Consider the following 14,729-nt stretch of genomic DNA (forward strand, 5'->3'; position numbering starts at 1 on the left):
CCTAAATGTTATGTGGTGCTCCTAAATGTTATGTGGTGCTCCTAAATGTTATGAGGTGCTCCTAAATGTTATGTGGTGCTCCTAAATGTTATGTGGTGCTCCTAAATGTTATGTGGTGCTCCTAAATGTTATGTGGTGCTCCTAAATGTTATGAGGTGCTCCTAAATGTTATGTGGTGCTCCTAAATGTTATGTGGTGCTCCTAAATGTTATGTGGTGCTCCTAAATGTTATGTGGTGCTCCTAAATGTTATGCTGTGCTCCAAATTATTTAAAGTTGGGCGCATCAGTGCTACCAATTAATATTTTTAATTCAGAGCCCTGCAAACTAGTGTCCGTACACACACACACACACACACACACACACACACACACACACACACACACACACACACACTCACACACACACTCACACACACACACACCTCTCAGCCAGCAGGATGCCATCTTAATGACACGCGTTGCTTCTGTGGAGGTGTGAACCTCTGTTGAAATGGGAACTACTAGGAACAAAGAGACTGAGGGACAACTGGAGAGAAGGCTTTATGTTCGTCCCAAATGGAGCACTATTCCCTATATAGTGGTACTACTATAGACCAGAGCCCTATTCCCTATATAGTGGTACTACTATAGACCAGAGCCCTATTCCCTATATAGTGGTACTACTATAGACCAGAGCCCTATTCCCTATATAGTGTTACTACTATAGACCAGAGCCCTATTCCCTATATAGTGGTACTACTATAGACCAGAGCCCTATTCCCTATATAGTACACTACTATAGACCAGAGCCCTATTCCCTATATAGTGGTACTACTATAGACCAGAGCCCTATTCCCTATATAGTGGTATTACTATAGACCAGAGCCCTATTCCCTATATAGTGGTACTACTATAGACCAGAGCCCTATTCCCTATATAGTGGTACTACTATAGACCAGAGCCCTATTCCCTATATAGTGGTACTACTATAGACCAGAGCCCTATTCCCTATATAGTGGTACTACTATAGACCAGAGCCCTATTCCCTATATAGTGGTACTACTATAGACCAGAGCCCTATTCCCTATATAGTGGTATTACTATAGACCAGAGCCCTATTCTCTATATAGTGGTACTACTATAGACCAGAGCCCTATTCCCTATATAGTGGTACTACTATAGACCAGAGCCCTATTCCCTATATAGTGGTACTACTATAGACCAGAGCCCTATTCCCTATATAGTGGCACTACTATAGACCAGAACCCTATTCCCTATATAGTGGTACTACTAGTGGTACTACTATAGACCAGAGCCCTATACTACTATAGACCCTCTCTCTCTCTCCCAGGATCTGTGGAAACTTTCCCCCTCACTATTTCTCTCTCTGTATGTTGCTGTTTGTCTCTCCCTCTCTGATTTCATACACAGCTGACATCGACTGCATCATCTAATAATGACGTGTAATGCGACTCAGTAGGTTGAACCCAGCTCTGCTACATACCAAGCAGACACAAATACCCTTCAAGACTTCAAGGCCCAAGCTATTCTCCCTCACAAGGCCCGCGCTATTCTCCCTCACAAGGCCCGAGCTATACTCCCTCACAAGGCCCGAGCTATACTCCCTCACAAGGCCCGAGCTATTCTCCCTCACAAGGCCCGAGCTATACTCCCTCACAAGGCCCGCTCTATTCTCCCTCACAAGGCCCGAGCTATACTCCCTCACAAGGCCCGAGCTATACTCCCTCACAAGGCCCGAGCTATACTCCCTCACAAGGCCCGAGCTATACTCCCTCACAAGGCCCGAGCTATTCTCCCTCACAAGGCCCGAGCTATACTCCCTCACAAGGCCCGAGCTATACTCCCTCACAAGGCCCGAGCTATACTCCCTCACAAGGCCCGAGCTATACTCCCTCACAAGGCCCGAGCTATACTCCCTCACAAGGCCCGAGCTATTCTCCCTCACAAGGCCCGAGCTATACTCCCTCACAAGGCCCGAGCTATACTCCCTCACAAGGCCCGAGCTATACTCCCTCACAAGGCCCGAGCTATACTCCCTCACAAGGCCCGAGCTATACTCCCTCACAAGGCCCGAGCTATTCTCCCTCACAAGGCCCGAGCTATACTCCCTCACAAGGCCCGAGCTATACTCCCTCACAAGGCCCGAGCTATACTCCCTCACAAGGCCCGAGCTATTCTCCCTCACAAGGCCCGAGCTATACTCCCTCACAAGGCCCGAGCTATACTCCCTCACAAGGCCCGAGCTATACTCCCTCACAAGGCCCGAGCTATACTCCCTCACAAGGCCCGAGCTATACTCCCTCACAAGGCCCGAGCTATTCTCCCTCACAAGGCCCGAGCTATACTCCCTCACAAGGCCCGAGCTATACTCCCTCACAAGGCCCGAGCTATACTCCCTCACAAGGCCCGAGCTATACTCCCTCACAAGGCCCGAGCTATTCTCCCTCACAAGGCCCGAGCTATACTCCCTCACAAGGCCCGAGCTATACTCCCTCACAAGGCCCGAGCTATACTCCCTCACAAGGCCCGAGCTATTCTCCCTCACAAGGCCCGAGCTATTCTCCCTCACAAGGCCCGAGCTATACTCCCTCACAAGGCCCGAGCTATACTCCCTCACACAAGGCCCGAGCTATACTCCCTCACAAGGCCCGAGCTATACTCCCTCACAAGGCCCAAGTCCAATATATATTTCCACGGGTGGTAAAGACATGGGATGATCCTTTCTACCCCTGTGGTATCTGCAGTACTGCTCTTGGTTGTCGATTGAATGCTTCATGCTAATCTCTACTCCTCCTGTCAACAGGCCTTGAAACAAAAGACTGGAATCCTCAAGTTTACCTCCTAAAATACAGACCGTTAATCTTCCCTGACAAGGAAAGTCATAATCAAACGAGTAAACACACCGTCCCCTCGCTATTGTCCCAAGTATAGAAAAGCTCCCGGCTGGTTTCAGAGAAGGGAATCAGGAACTCCTTTAGAAACTCCACAGAAAAGTTGGGACTCAAAAGTGATTACAGAAACTAAATCTTTCTGAGATCATTTGATGTCTCAGAAGTAGCGAACTAAAATACTTTTAAAACCAAACCCAAACGTCAAACTAATCTTTTAACTGCTCTTCGGAAACTCAGTCTGAAACGGCCCCCTATTCCCTACAAAGGGCCCTGAGCTCTGGTCTGAAGGAGTGCACTATGTAGGGAATAGGGAGCCACTTGGGCCCTCGATTTTCCTCTCCAGCGGCTGAACGTATCATGAGGCAGTGAGATGATGTCTCTCTGCCAGCTCTCTCCAGACTCTCCACCACATCTCTCTGTACCGATCTGAGAACGACAGCAGTGTATAAAGTAATCGCCTTCCCTCATCAACATCAAAGGCTCCCTCCCTCCCTCCTTCCTTCCCTCCTTCCCTCCTTCCCTCCTTCCAGTAAGCTGCCAGGGCTCCGCTCGCTGTGGCTCCACTACAATCCCTAGTGGGCTCCTGGCGTCCGGTCAGCCGTGGATTGGGGCTAAAGTCTGGGCTATTGAAAGCAAGGTGTGTCTCCGTACGTACGGCTCCACTGTGTGAAAGCTCTGCTGTGTCTGGGAAGTTGCCGGGGTCAAACCCAGCAGGATGTGACAACATGAGGTTCACTTGGGTCGGAGCTGACTGATATCAGGCAGGCCCAGAGCCAGAGAAGGCTGGCGGAAGATGCCTGATGGCTGGAAACAAACAGGCAGACAGACCGACTGGCTGACTTTAATGAGATTGATGAGGGGGAAGAGCTTCATGGACCTGTTGGTTTCCATGGAGACATATCCAACTACCTCAACACCTGCTGGTTTACATGGAGACATATCCAACTACCTCAACACCTGTTGGTTTATATGGAGATATATCCAACTACCTCAACACCTGTTGGTTTCCATAGAGACATATCCAACTACCTCAACACCTGTTGGTTTCCATGGAGACATATCCAACTACCTCAATACCTGTTGGTTTCCAAAGAGACATATCCAACTACCTCAACACCTATTGGTTTCCATGGAGACATATCCAACTACCTCAACACTTGTTGGTTAACATGGAGACATATACAAGTACCTCAACAGTACTAATCACAAAGATACCATGTCCACAGTATTTACTAATCAAAGATACCATGTCCACGGTATTTACTAATCAAAGATACCATGTCCACAGTATTTACTAATCACAAGGATACCATGTCCACAGTATTTACTAATCAAAGATACCATGTCCACAGTATTTACTAATCACAAAGATACCATGTCCACACAGTATTTACTAATCAAAGATACCATGTCCACAGTATTTACTAATCAAAGATACCATGTCCACAGTATTTACTAATCACAAGGATACCATGTCCACAGTATTTACTAATCAAAGATACCATGTCCACACAGTATTTACTAATCACAAGGATACCATGTCCACAGTATTTACTAATCACAAAGATACCATGTCCACACAGTATTTACTAATCACAAAGATACCATGTCCACAGTATTTACTAATCACAAAGATACCATGTCCACAGTATTTACTAATCAAAGATACCATGTCCACAGTATTTACTAATCAAAGATACCATGTCCACAGTATTTACTAATCAAAGATACCATGTCCACAGTATTTACTAATCACAAGGATACCATGTCCACACAGTATTTACTAATCAAAGATACCATGTCCACAGTATTTACTAATCAAAGATACCATGTCCACAGTATTTACTAATCACAAAGATACCATGTCCACAGTATTTACTAATCAAAGATACCATGTCCACAGTATTTACTAATCACAAGGATACCATGTCCACAGTATTTACTAATCACAAGGATACCATGTCCACACAGTATTTACTAATCAAAGATACCATGTCCACAGTATTTACTAATCAAAAATACCATGTCCACAGTATTTACTAATCAAAGATACCATGTTCACAGTATTTACTAATCACAAGGATACCATGTCCACAGTATTTACTAATCAAAGATACCATGTCCACAGTATTTACTAATCACAAGGATACCATGTCCACAGTATTTACTAATCACAAGGATACCATGTCCACACAGTATTTACTAATCAAAGATACCATGTTCACAGTATTTACTAATCACAAGGATACCATGTCCACAGTATTTACTAATCACAAGGATACCATGTCCACACAGTATTTACTAATCAAAGATACCATGTCCACAGTATTTACTAATCAAAGATACCACGTCCACAGTATTTACTAATCACAAAGATACCATGTCCACAGTATTTACTAATCAAAGATACCATGTCCACAGTATTTACTAATCAAAGATACCATGTCCACAGTATTTACTAATCACAAGGATACCATGTCCACAGTATTTACTAATCAAAGATACCATGTCCACAGTATTTAATAATCACAAAGATACCATGTCCACAGTATTTACTAATCACAAGGATACCATGTCCACGGTATTTACTAATCAAAGATACCATGTCCACAGTATTTACTAATCACAAAGATACCATGTCCACAGTATTTACTAATCAAAGATACCATGTCCACAGTATTTACTAATCAAAGATACCATGTCCACAGTATTTACTAATCACAAGGATACCATGTCCACAGTATTTACTAATCAAAGATACCATGTCCACAGTATTTACTAATCAAAGATACCATGTCCACAGTATTTACTAATCACAAGGATACCATGTCCACACAGTATTTACTAATCAAAGATACCATGTCCACAGTATTTACTAATCAAAGATACCATGTCCACAGTATTTACTAATCACAAAGATACCATGTCCACAGTATTTACTAATCAAAGATACCATGTCCACAGTATTTACTAATCACAAGGATACCATGTCCACACAGTATTTACTAATCAAAGATACCATGTCCACAGTATTTACTAATCAAAGATACCACGTCCACAGTATTTACTAATCACAAAGATACCATGTCCACAGTATTTACTAATCACAAGGATACCATGTCCACAGTATTTACTAATCAAAGATACCATGTCCACAGTATTTAATAATCACAAAGATACCATGTCCACAGTATTTACTAATCAAAGATACCATGTCCACAGTATTTACTAATCAAAGATACCATGTCCACAGTATTTACTAATCACAAAGATACCATGTCCACAGTATTTACTAATCACAAAGATACCATGTCCACAGTATTTACTAATCACAAGGATACCATGTCCACAGTATTTACTAATCACAAGGATACCATGTCCACAGTATTTACTAATCACAAGGATACCATGTCCACACAGTATTTACTAGTCACAAAGATACCATGTCCACACAGTATTTACTAGTCACAAAGATACCATGTCCACAGTATTTACTAATCAAAGATACCATGTTCACAGTATTTACTAATCACAAAGATACCATGTTCACTATGGGGCTCCCGAGTGGCGCAGCGGTCTAAGGCACTGCATCTCAGTTCTTGAGGCGTCACTACAGACGCCCTGGCTCGAATCCAGGCTGTTTCACAACCGGCCGTGATTGGGAGTCTAATAGGGCGGCGCACAATTGGCCCAGCGTCATCCGCGGTTTGGCCGGTGTAGGCCCGTCATTGTAAATAAGAACTTGTTCTTAACTGACTTGCCTAGTTAAATAAATAAAAATCCACAGTCTAGTTTGGGAATGTGTTTGAGTGTTTCAACCAGCGTGACCAGGTCATTAGGCCAGGTCACATGGTTCTAACCCTGTCCATCCCATCAGTACGGTCTCTCTCTCTCGGTACACCCCTCTGTCCCAGAGGAAGCACCCTGTCCACCCCCACCCCCTTCATACCAGAGACAGAGGTGATGTATCTGCACTTATATAAATCACTAGGGAGTTCACTGCCTCCACCTCAGCTCTAACCCTGACCCCTCTCCACCACGGCCCTGACTCCTCAGCCCTGCTCTGCTGCCTTTCAGCCTCCACATGTCTGGTTGGATCTGCCTTTCAGCCCCTGACAAGGCCCTGCTCTGCTGCCTTTCAGCCCCTGACAAGGCCCTGCTCTGCTGCCTTTCAGCCCCTGACAAGGCACTGCTCTGCTGCCTTTCAGCCCCTGACAAGGCCCTGCTCTGCTGCCTTTCAGCCCCTGACAAGGCCCTGCTCTGCTGCCTTTCAGCCCCTGACAAGGCCCTGCTCTGCTGCCTTTCAGCCCCTGACAAGGCCCTGCTCTGCTCTGCATTCCTGTTTTCAGGGAGGCTTTGAGCCATCACACTTCTTCAATCAATATGTCTTTCAGGCTCCCTCCGCCCTTCACTTCCTCCTGTCATCCTCTCCAACGATTTAGACAGAGCTGACACCATGTTTACCACCATCAGTCAGTCAGCGTCCTATATCACCATGTTTAGGTTAGAGCCAGACAGACTACAGTCTAGAGGTTAGAGTCAGAGCAGACTACAGTCTAGAGGTTAAAGTCAGACAGACTACAGTCTAGAGGTTAGAGTCAGAGCAGACTACAGTCTAGAAGTTAGAGCCAGACAGACTACAGTCTAGAGGTTAGCGCCAGACAGACTACAGTCTAAAGAGGGGGTTCCTCCCAGTCCTGTGCCTCTAATCGTTGTTGTTGTATAGACTACAGTCTAAATAGGGGGTTCCTCCCAGTCCTGTCCCTCTAATCGTTGTTGTTGTATAGACTACAGTCTAAATAGGGGGTTCCTCCCAGTCCTGTCCCTCTAATCGTTGTTGTTGTATAGACTACAGTCTAAATAGGGGGTTCCTCCCACTCCTGTCCCTCTAATCGTTGTTGTTGTATAGACTACAGTCTAAATAGGGGGTTCCTCCCACTCCTGTCCCTCTAATCGTTGTTGTTGTATAGACTACAGTCTAAATAGGGGGTTCCTCCCACTCCTGTCCCTCTAATCGTTGTTGTTGTATAGACTACAGTCTAAATAGGGGGTTCCTCCCAGTCCTGTCCCTCTAATCGTTGTTGTTGTCGTATACGAGGAAGCGTTTTGGCTTTAGTCCTATGAAGTCTTATATCAGCATCTGAAGGGTCTCCTCAGCTCTCTGAATACTGGGCCATAATACCACAGAGGACAGTTCATTAGAGTAGGCAGCCTTAAATATTGTTAACCTCCCTGAACCCCCTCTCTGTGACCTTCTGACCCCGCGGTCATGTATGTGGGGGCAGGAACGTCCTAAAGGCGAAGTCATAGCTTCAGTGTTAGGCGGGTTGACTGTTTTAATGGATGCATCCCAAACGGCACCGTGTTCCCTATATAGTGCACTACCGTGTTCCCTATATAGTGCACTACCGTGTTCCCTATATAGTGCACTACCGTGTTCCCTATATAGTGCACTACCGTGTTCCCTATATAGTGCACTACCGTGTTCCCTATATAGTGCACTACCGTGTTCCCTATATAGTGCACTACCGTGTTCCTTATATAGTGCACTACCGTGTTCCCTATATAGTGCACTACCGTGTTCCCTATATAGTGCACTACCGTGTTCCCTATATAGTGCACTACCGTGTTCCCTATATAGTGCACTACCGTGTTCCCTATATAGTGCCCTACCGTGTTCCCTATATAGTGCACTACCGTGTTCCCTATATAGTGCCCTACTGCCTTGGTTAAAGGTACAGTGTACTATATAACAAAGCACTGGTATCTCTCCTGTCAATGGGACTGACATGGGACTGACATGGGACTGACATGGGACTGACATGGGACTGGCAGCTCTGTTGTTGTAGGGAAGTCTCAGCTGGTATCTGTCCTGTCAATGGGCCTGACATGGGACTGACATGGGACTGACATGGGACTGGCAGCTCTGTTGTTGTAGGGAAGTCTTAGCTGGTATCTGTCCTGTCAATGGGCCTGACATGGGACTGACATGGGACTGACAGCTCTGTTGTTGTAGGGAAGTCTCAGCTGGGTTGGCTTCCATATTTTAAAATATGGGGCTGGGGCTGAGAGGATCTGGGGCTGAGAGGATCTGGGCTGAGAGGATCTGGGGCTGAGGGGATCTGGTGCTGAGTGGATCTGGGCTGAGAGGATCTGGGCTGAGAGGATTTGGGCTGAGAGGATCTGGGGCTGAGGGGATCTGGGGCTGAGAGGATCTGGGCTGAGAGGATCTGGGGCTGAGGGGATCTGGTGCTGAGAGGATCTGGGCTGAGAGGATCTGGGCTGAGAGGATCTGGGCTGAGAGGATCTGGGCTGAGAGGATCTGGGCTGAGGGGATCTGGTGCTGAGAGGATCTGGGCTGAGAGGATCTGGGGCTGAGGGGATCTGGGCTGAGAGGATCTGGGCTGAGAGGATCTGGGCTGAGAGGATCTGGGCTGAGAGGATCTGGGCTGAGGGGATCTGAGCTGAGGGGATCTGGGCACAGACAGGGTCACAGAGGTAATCTACTATTTAGTACCATGCAGAGTCACAGATAACAGTGAAATACTTAAAGGAAAAATCCACCCCAAAACCCTAATTCCTATAATTCCCAGTATTACATAACACTAATAAATGAGAACAATATCTTTGGTGAACAAATGTTTCATTTTGCCATTATAATAAGGTTTGGCATTAATGTGAAAATCGTTGTGGAAAATCTGTCGACTACAAAACCCCACAATGCAATGTTCTCTCTATGGGCTGGCTGACTAGCTATCAAGCGAAACGCAGTGACACACAAAAATAGCAAAGTCAATGTCAGCATATGGACGGACCTCAGGCGAGTCCCTTGGGGTTCGTGAGGGTCTCATCTTTCCATTAGAGCGGCCGTATTAGCTTGTAGGTCGTATTAGCTTGTAGGTCGTGTTAGTTTGTAGGAGGTACGCTACAGACTTTTTCATGAGAAACCCATTTTTTTTATGACGTCTCATAGTCTGAAACATATATTTCACTCAGGATTACACAGACCCACAATTCTGATGAACTCCCATATCTACTGGGTGAAATTCCACAGTGTGACATCACAGCAGCAAGATGTGTGACCTGTTGCCACAAGAAAAGGGCAACCAGTGAAGAACAAACACCATTGTAAATACAACCCATATTTATGTTTATTTATTTTCCCTTTTGTACTTTAACTATTTTCACATCGTTACAACACTGTATATAGACATTATATGACATTTGAAATGTCTTTATTATTTTGGAACTTTTGTGAGTGTAATGTTTACTGTTAATTTCTTATTGTTTATTTCACTTACAACGCAAACATATGTTTCCCATGTCAATAACCCCTTACATTGAATTGAGAGGAACAGACCAGGGAGAGGGAGGTTGGGGGAGAGAGAGAGAGAGACCAGAGACCAGAGAGAGAGACCAGAGAGAGGGAGGTTGGGGGAGAGAGAGAGAGACCAGAGAGAGAGAGCAGAGACCAGAGAGAGGGAGGTTGGGGGAGAGAGAGAGAGCGACCAGAGAGAGGGAGGTTGGGGGAGAGAGAGAGACCAGAGAGAAAGAGATCCTGAGAACAGAGAGAGAGACCAGAGAGAGAGACCAGAGAGAGACCAGAGATAATGAGAGACCAGAGACCAGAGAGAGAGGGAGGTTGGGGGAGAGAGAGAGAGAGAGACCAGAGACCAGAGAGAGAGACCAGAGACCAGAGAGAGAGACCAGAGAGAGGAAGGTTGGGTGAGAGAGAGAGACCAGAGAGAAAGAGAGACCAGAGACCAGAGAGAGAGGGAGGATAGGGGAGAGAGAGAGACCAGAGAGAGGGAGGTTGGGGGAGAGAGAGAGAGACCAGAGAGAGAGAGCAGAGACCAGAGAGAGGGAGGTTGGGGGAGAGAGAGAGACCAGAGAGAAAGAGATCCTGAGACCAGAGAGAGACCAGAGATAAACAGAGACCAGAGACCAGCGAGAGAGGGAGGTTGGGGGAGAGAGAGAGAGAGAGACCAGAGACCAGAGAGAGAGACCAGAGACCAGAGAGAGAGACCAGAGAGAGGAAGGTTGGGGGAGAGAGAGAGAGACCAGAGAGAGGAAGGTTGGGTGAGAGAGAGAGACCAGAGAGAAAGAGAGACCAGAGACCAGAGAGAGAGGGTGGATGGGGGAGAGAGAGAGACCAGAGAGAGGGAGGTTGGGGGAGAGAGAGAGCGACCAGAGAGAGGGAGGTTGGGGGAGAGAGAGAGAGAGACCAGAGAGAGAGACCAGAGACCAGAGAGAGGGAGGTTGGGGGAGAGAGAGAGACCAGAGAGAAAGAGATCCTGAGACCAGAGAGAGAGAGACCAGAGAGAGAGAGAGAGACCAGAGAGAGAAACATCTCAACGCTGAGTGTCAGCATGGATAGAATTACCCCAGCAGACCCCAATAGGGGGGATATGTATAGAACACAGAGTATATCAAGGATATATCAGAGAGAGACCAGAGAGAGAGACCAGAGAGAGAGACCAGAGAGAGAGACCCCAGCAGACCCCAATAAGGGGGATATGTATAGAACACAGAGTATATCAAGGATATATCAGAGAGAGACCAGAGAGAGAGACCAGAGACCAGAGACCAGAGAGACCAGAGAGAGACCAGAGAGAGAGACCACAGCAGACCCCAATAAGGGGGGTATGTATAGAACACAGAGTATATCAAGGATATATCAGAGAGAGACCAGAGACCAGAGACCAGAGAGAGAGACCAGAGAGAGAGAGAGACCCCAGCAGACCCAAATAGGGGGGATATGTATAGAACACAGAGTATATCAAGGATATATCAGAGAGAGACCAGAGACCAGAGAGAGAGACCAGAGACCAGAGAGAGAGACCCCAGCAGACCCCAATAGGGGGGATATGTATAGAACACAGAGTATATCAAGGATATATCAGAGAGAGACCAGAGACCAGAGAGAGAGACCAGAGACCAGAGAGAGAGACCCCAGCAGACCCCAATAAGGGGGATATGTATAGAACACAGAGTATATCAAGGATATATCAGAGAGAGACCAGAGACCAGAGAGAGAGACCAGAGAGAGAGACCCCAGCAGACCCCAATAGGGGGGATATGTATAGAACACAGAGTATATCAAGGGGCCACAGTCCACTGGATAATTCAATGAATTCTTGTGGAAAGAGTTCTACCTGATTTTACTTGGAACCAAAAGGGGTTCTCCTATGGGGACAGCTGAAGAACCCTTTGGAACCCATTTTTATAAGAGATTAGATAGCAGTTCAACCATCTCTCTCTCTTCCCTCCCTCCTCCACTGTCCTGCCCCGTAACCCTCAGCCATCTCTCTCTCTTCCCTCCCTCCTCCACTGTCCTGCCCCGTAACCCTCAGCCATCTCTCTCTCTTCCCTCCCTCCTCCACCGTCCTGCCCCGTAACCCTCAGCCATCTCTCTCTCTCTTCCCTCCCTCCTCCACCGTCCTGCCTCGTAACCCTCAGCCATCTCTCTCTCTTCCCTCCCTCCTCCACTGTCCTGCCCCGTAACCCTCAACCATCTCTCTCTCTTCCCTCCCTCCTCCACTGTCCTGCTAACCCTCAGCCATCTCTCTCTCTTCCCTCCCCTCTCCATGTGCCTGTGAAACGAGGAAATTACAATTCTTGATGCCAGCGTTCTCCCTCTCTCTCTCTCTCTCTCCCTTTCTCTCTCTCCGCAGGGCTGACCTTCCTCGGATGTTTGAGGTAAACACACACACACCCTGGTTAAGCCCGTCTCTCCTTCAAAAAGAGCCCTTCAGTCCCCCAGTGAGCACAGTAAGGTCTGTCTGCCCCAAACCGTCTGCCCCAAGGCCAACAGCACAGTAAGGTCTGTCTGCCCCAAAACGTCTGCCCCAAACTGTCTGCCCCAGGCCAACAGCACAGTAAGGTCTGTCTGCCCCAAACCGTCTGCCCCAAACTGTCTGCCCCAAGGCCAACAGCACAGTAAGGTCCATAATACGGTTACCTCAGAGAGGAAGGGGATCAGTACTGAGGAGACTGTCTGCCCCAAACTGTCTGCCCCAAGGCCAACAGCACAGTAAGGTTCATAATACGGTTACCTCAGAGAGGAAGGGGATCAGTACTGAGGAGACTGTCTGCCCCAAACTGTCTGCCCCAAGGCCAACAGCACAGTAAGGTTCATAATACGGTTACCTCAGAGAGGAAGGGGATCAGTACTGAGGAGACTGTCTGCCCCAAACTGTCTGCCCCAAACCGTCTGCCCCAAGGCCAACAGCACAGTAAGGTCCATAATACGGTTACCTCAGAGAGGAAGGGGATCAGTACTGAGGAGACTGTCTGCCCCAAACTGTCTGCCCCAAGGCCAACAGCACAGTAAGGTTCATAATACGGTTACCTCAGAGAGGAAGGGGATCAGTACTGAGGAGACTGTCTGCCCCAAACCGTCTGCCCCAAGGCCAACAGCACAGCCAGTCAACCCCACAGAGAGGCACGTATCTGCAGCAGGCAGCGCTTAAACAGACATTCACGTGGACACACACACGCTCACAGCAAGGAAACACACACACACCTCAGGACACACAGCAAGGAAACACACACACACACACACCTCAGGACACACAGCAAGGAAACACACACACGCACCTCAGGACACACAGCAAGGAAACACACTTAAACACACCTCAAGCCCTTGAGGAAAATCCACCTTTGTAACAACACCTATTCAACCTTAAAGTCAACAGTGTATTCAGACTGACTTTCCCCCACAGGCTCTTCAACAATCCTGACTCTCTCTCCTGTCCCCAGTAGGATTATCTAACATTATCTGTCCTGTCCTGTCCTACCCTGTCCTGTCCTACCCTGTCCCACCCTGTCCTGTACTACCCTGTCTCACCCTGTCCTGTCCTACCCTGTCCTACCCTGTCCTGTCCCACCCTGTCCTGTCCTACCCTGTCCCACCCTGTCCTGTCCTACTCTGTCCTGTCCTACCCTGTCCTACCCTATCCTGGCCTACCCTGTCCTGTCCTACCCTGTCCTGTCCCACCCTGTCCTGTCCTACCCTGTCCTGTCCTACCGTGTCCCACCCTGTCCCACCCTGACCTACCCTGTCCTGTCCTACCCTGTCCTGGCCTACCCTGTCCTGTCCCACCCTGTCCCGTCCTACCCTGTCCCGTCCTACCCTGTCCCGTCCTACCCTGTCCCGTCCTACCCTGTCCTGTCCTACCCTGTCCTACCCTGTCCCGTCCTACCCTGTCCTGTCCTACCCTGTCCTACCCTGTCCCACCCTGTCCTGTACTACCCTGTCTCACCCTGTCCTGTCCTACCCTGTCCTACCCTGTCCTGTCCCACCCTGTCCTGTCCTACCCTGTCCCGTCCTACCCTGTCCTGTCCTACCCTATCCCACCCTGTCCTACCCTGTCCTACCCTGTCCCGTCCCACCCTGTCCTGTCCTACCCTGTCCTGTCCTACCCTGTCCCGTCCTACCCTGTCCTGTCCTACCCTATCCCACCCTGTCCTCTCCTACCCTGTCCTGTCCTACCCTGTCCTGTCCCACCCTGTCCCGTCCTACCATACCCTGTCCTACCCTGTCCCACCCTGTCCCGTCCCACCCTGTCCTACCCTGTCCTGTCCTACCCTGTCCCGGTAAGGTAAAGCCATCACACAGCAACACCTCCTCAGACAAAACTACATGCAGCTCAATGTGCGTGTTCAGTGTGTGTGTTCTGTGTGTGTTCTGTGTTCTGTGTGTGTTCAGTGTGTGTGTGTGTGTGTTCAGTGTGTTCTGTGAGTGTGTGTGTTTGTGTGTTCTGTGAGTGTGTGTTCAGTGTGTGTGAGTTCAGTGTGTGTTCTGTGTGTGTTTTTTGTTCTGTGTGTGTTCTGTG

At 48.0% G+C, this 14,729-nt stretch overlaps 1 protein-coding gene across 5 annotated transcripts in view; it reads right to left on the reverse strand.

Annotated features, from left to right (window-relative positions):
- Positions 1-14,729, reverse strand: part of plekhg4 (pleckstrin homology and RhoGEF domain containing G4) — a 257,371-nt gene that overhangs the window by 194,406 nt on the left and 48,236 nt on the right. The gene's annotated exons all lie outside the window — the stretch shown is intronic.

This window comes from Oncorhynchus mykiss, chromosome 26 (assembly GCF_057628025.1).
Source record: "Oncorhynchus mykiss isolate SJ-2025 chromosome 26, ASM5762802v1, whole genome shotgun sequence".
In the NCBI taxonomy this organism is placed as follows: Eukaryota; Metazoa; Chordata; class Actinopteri; order Salmoniformes; family Salmonidae; genus Oncorhynchus; species Oncorhynchus mykiss.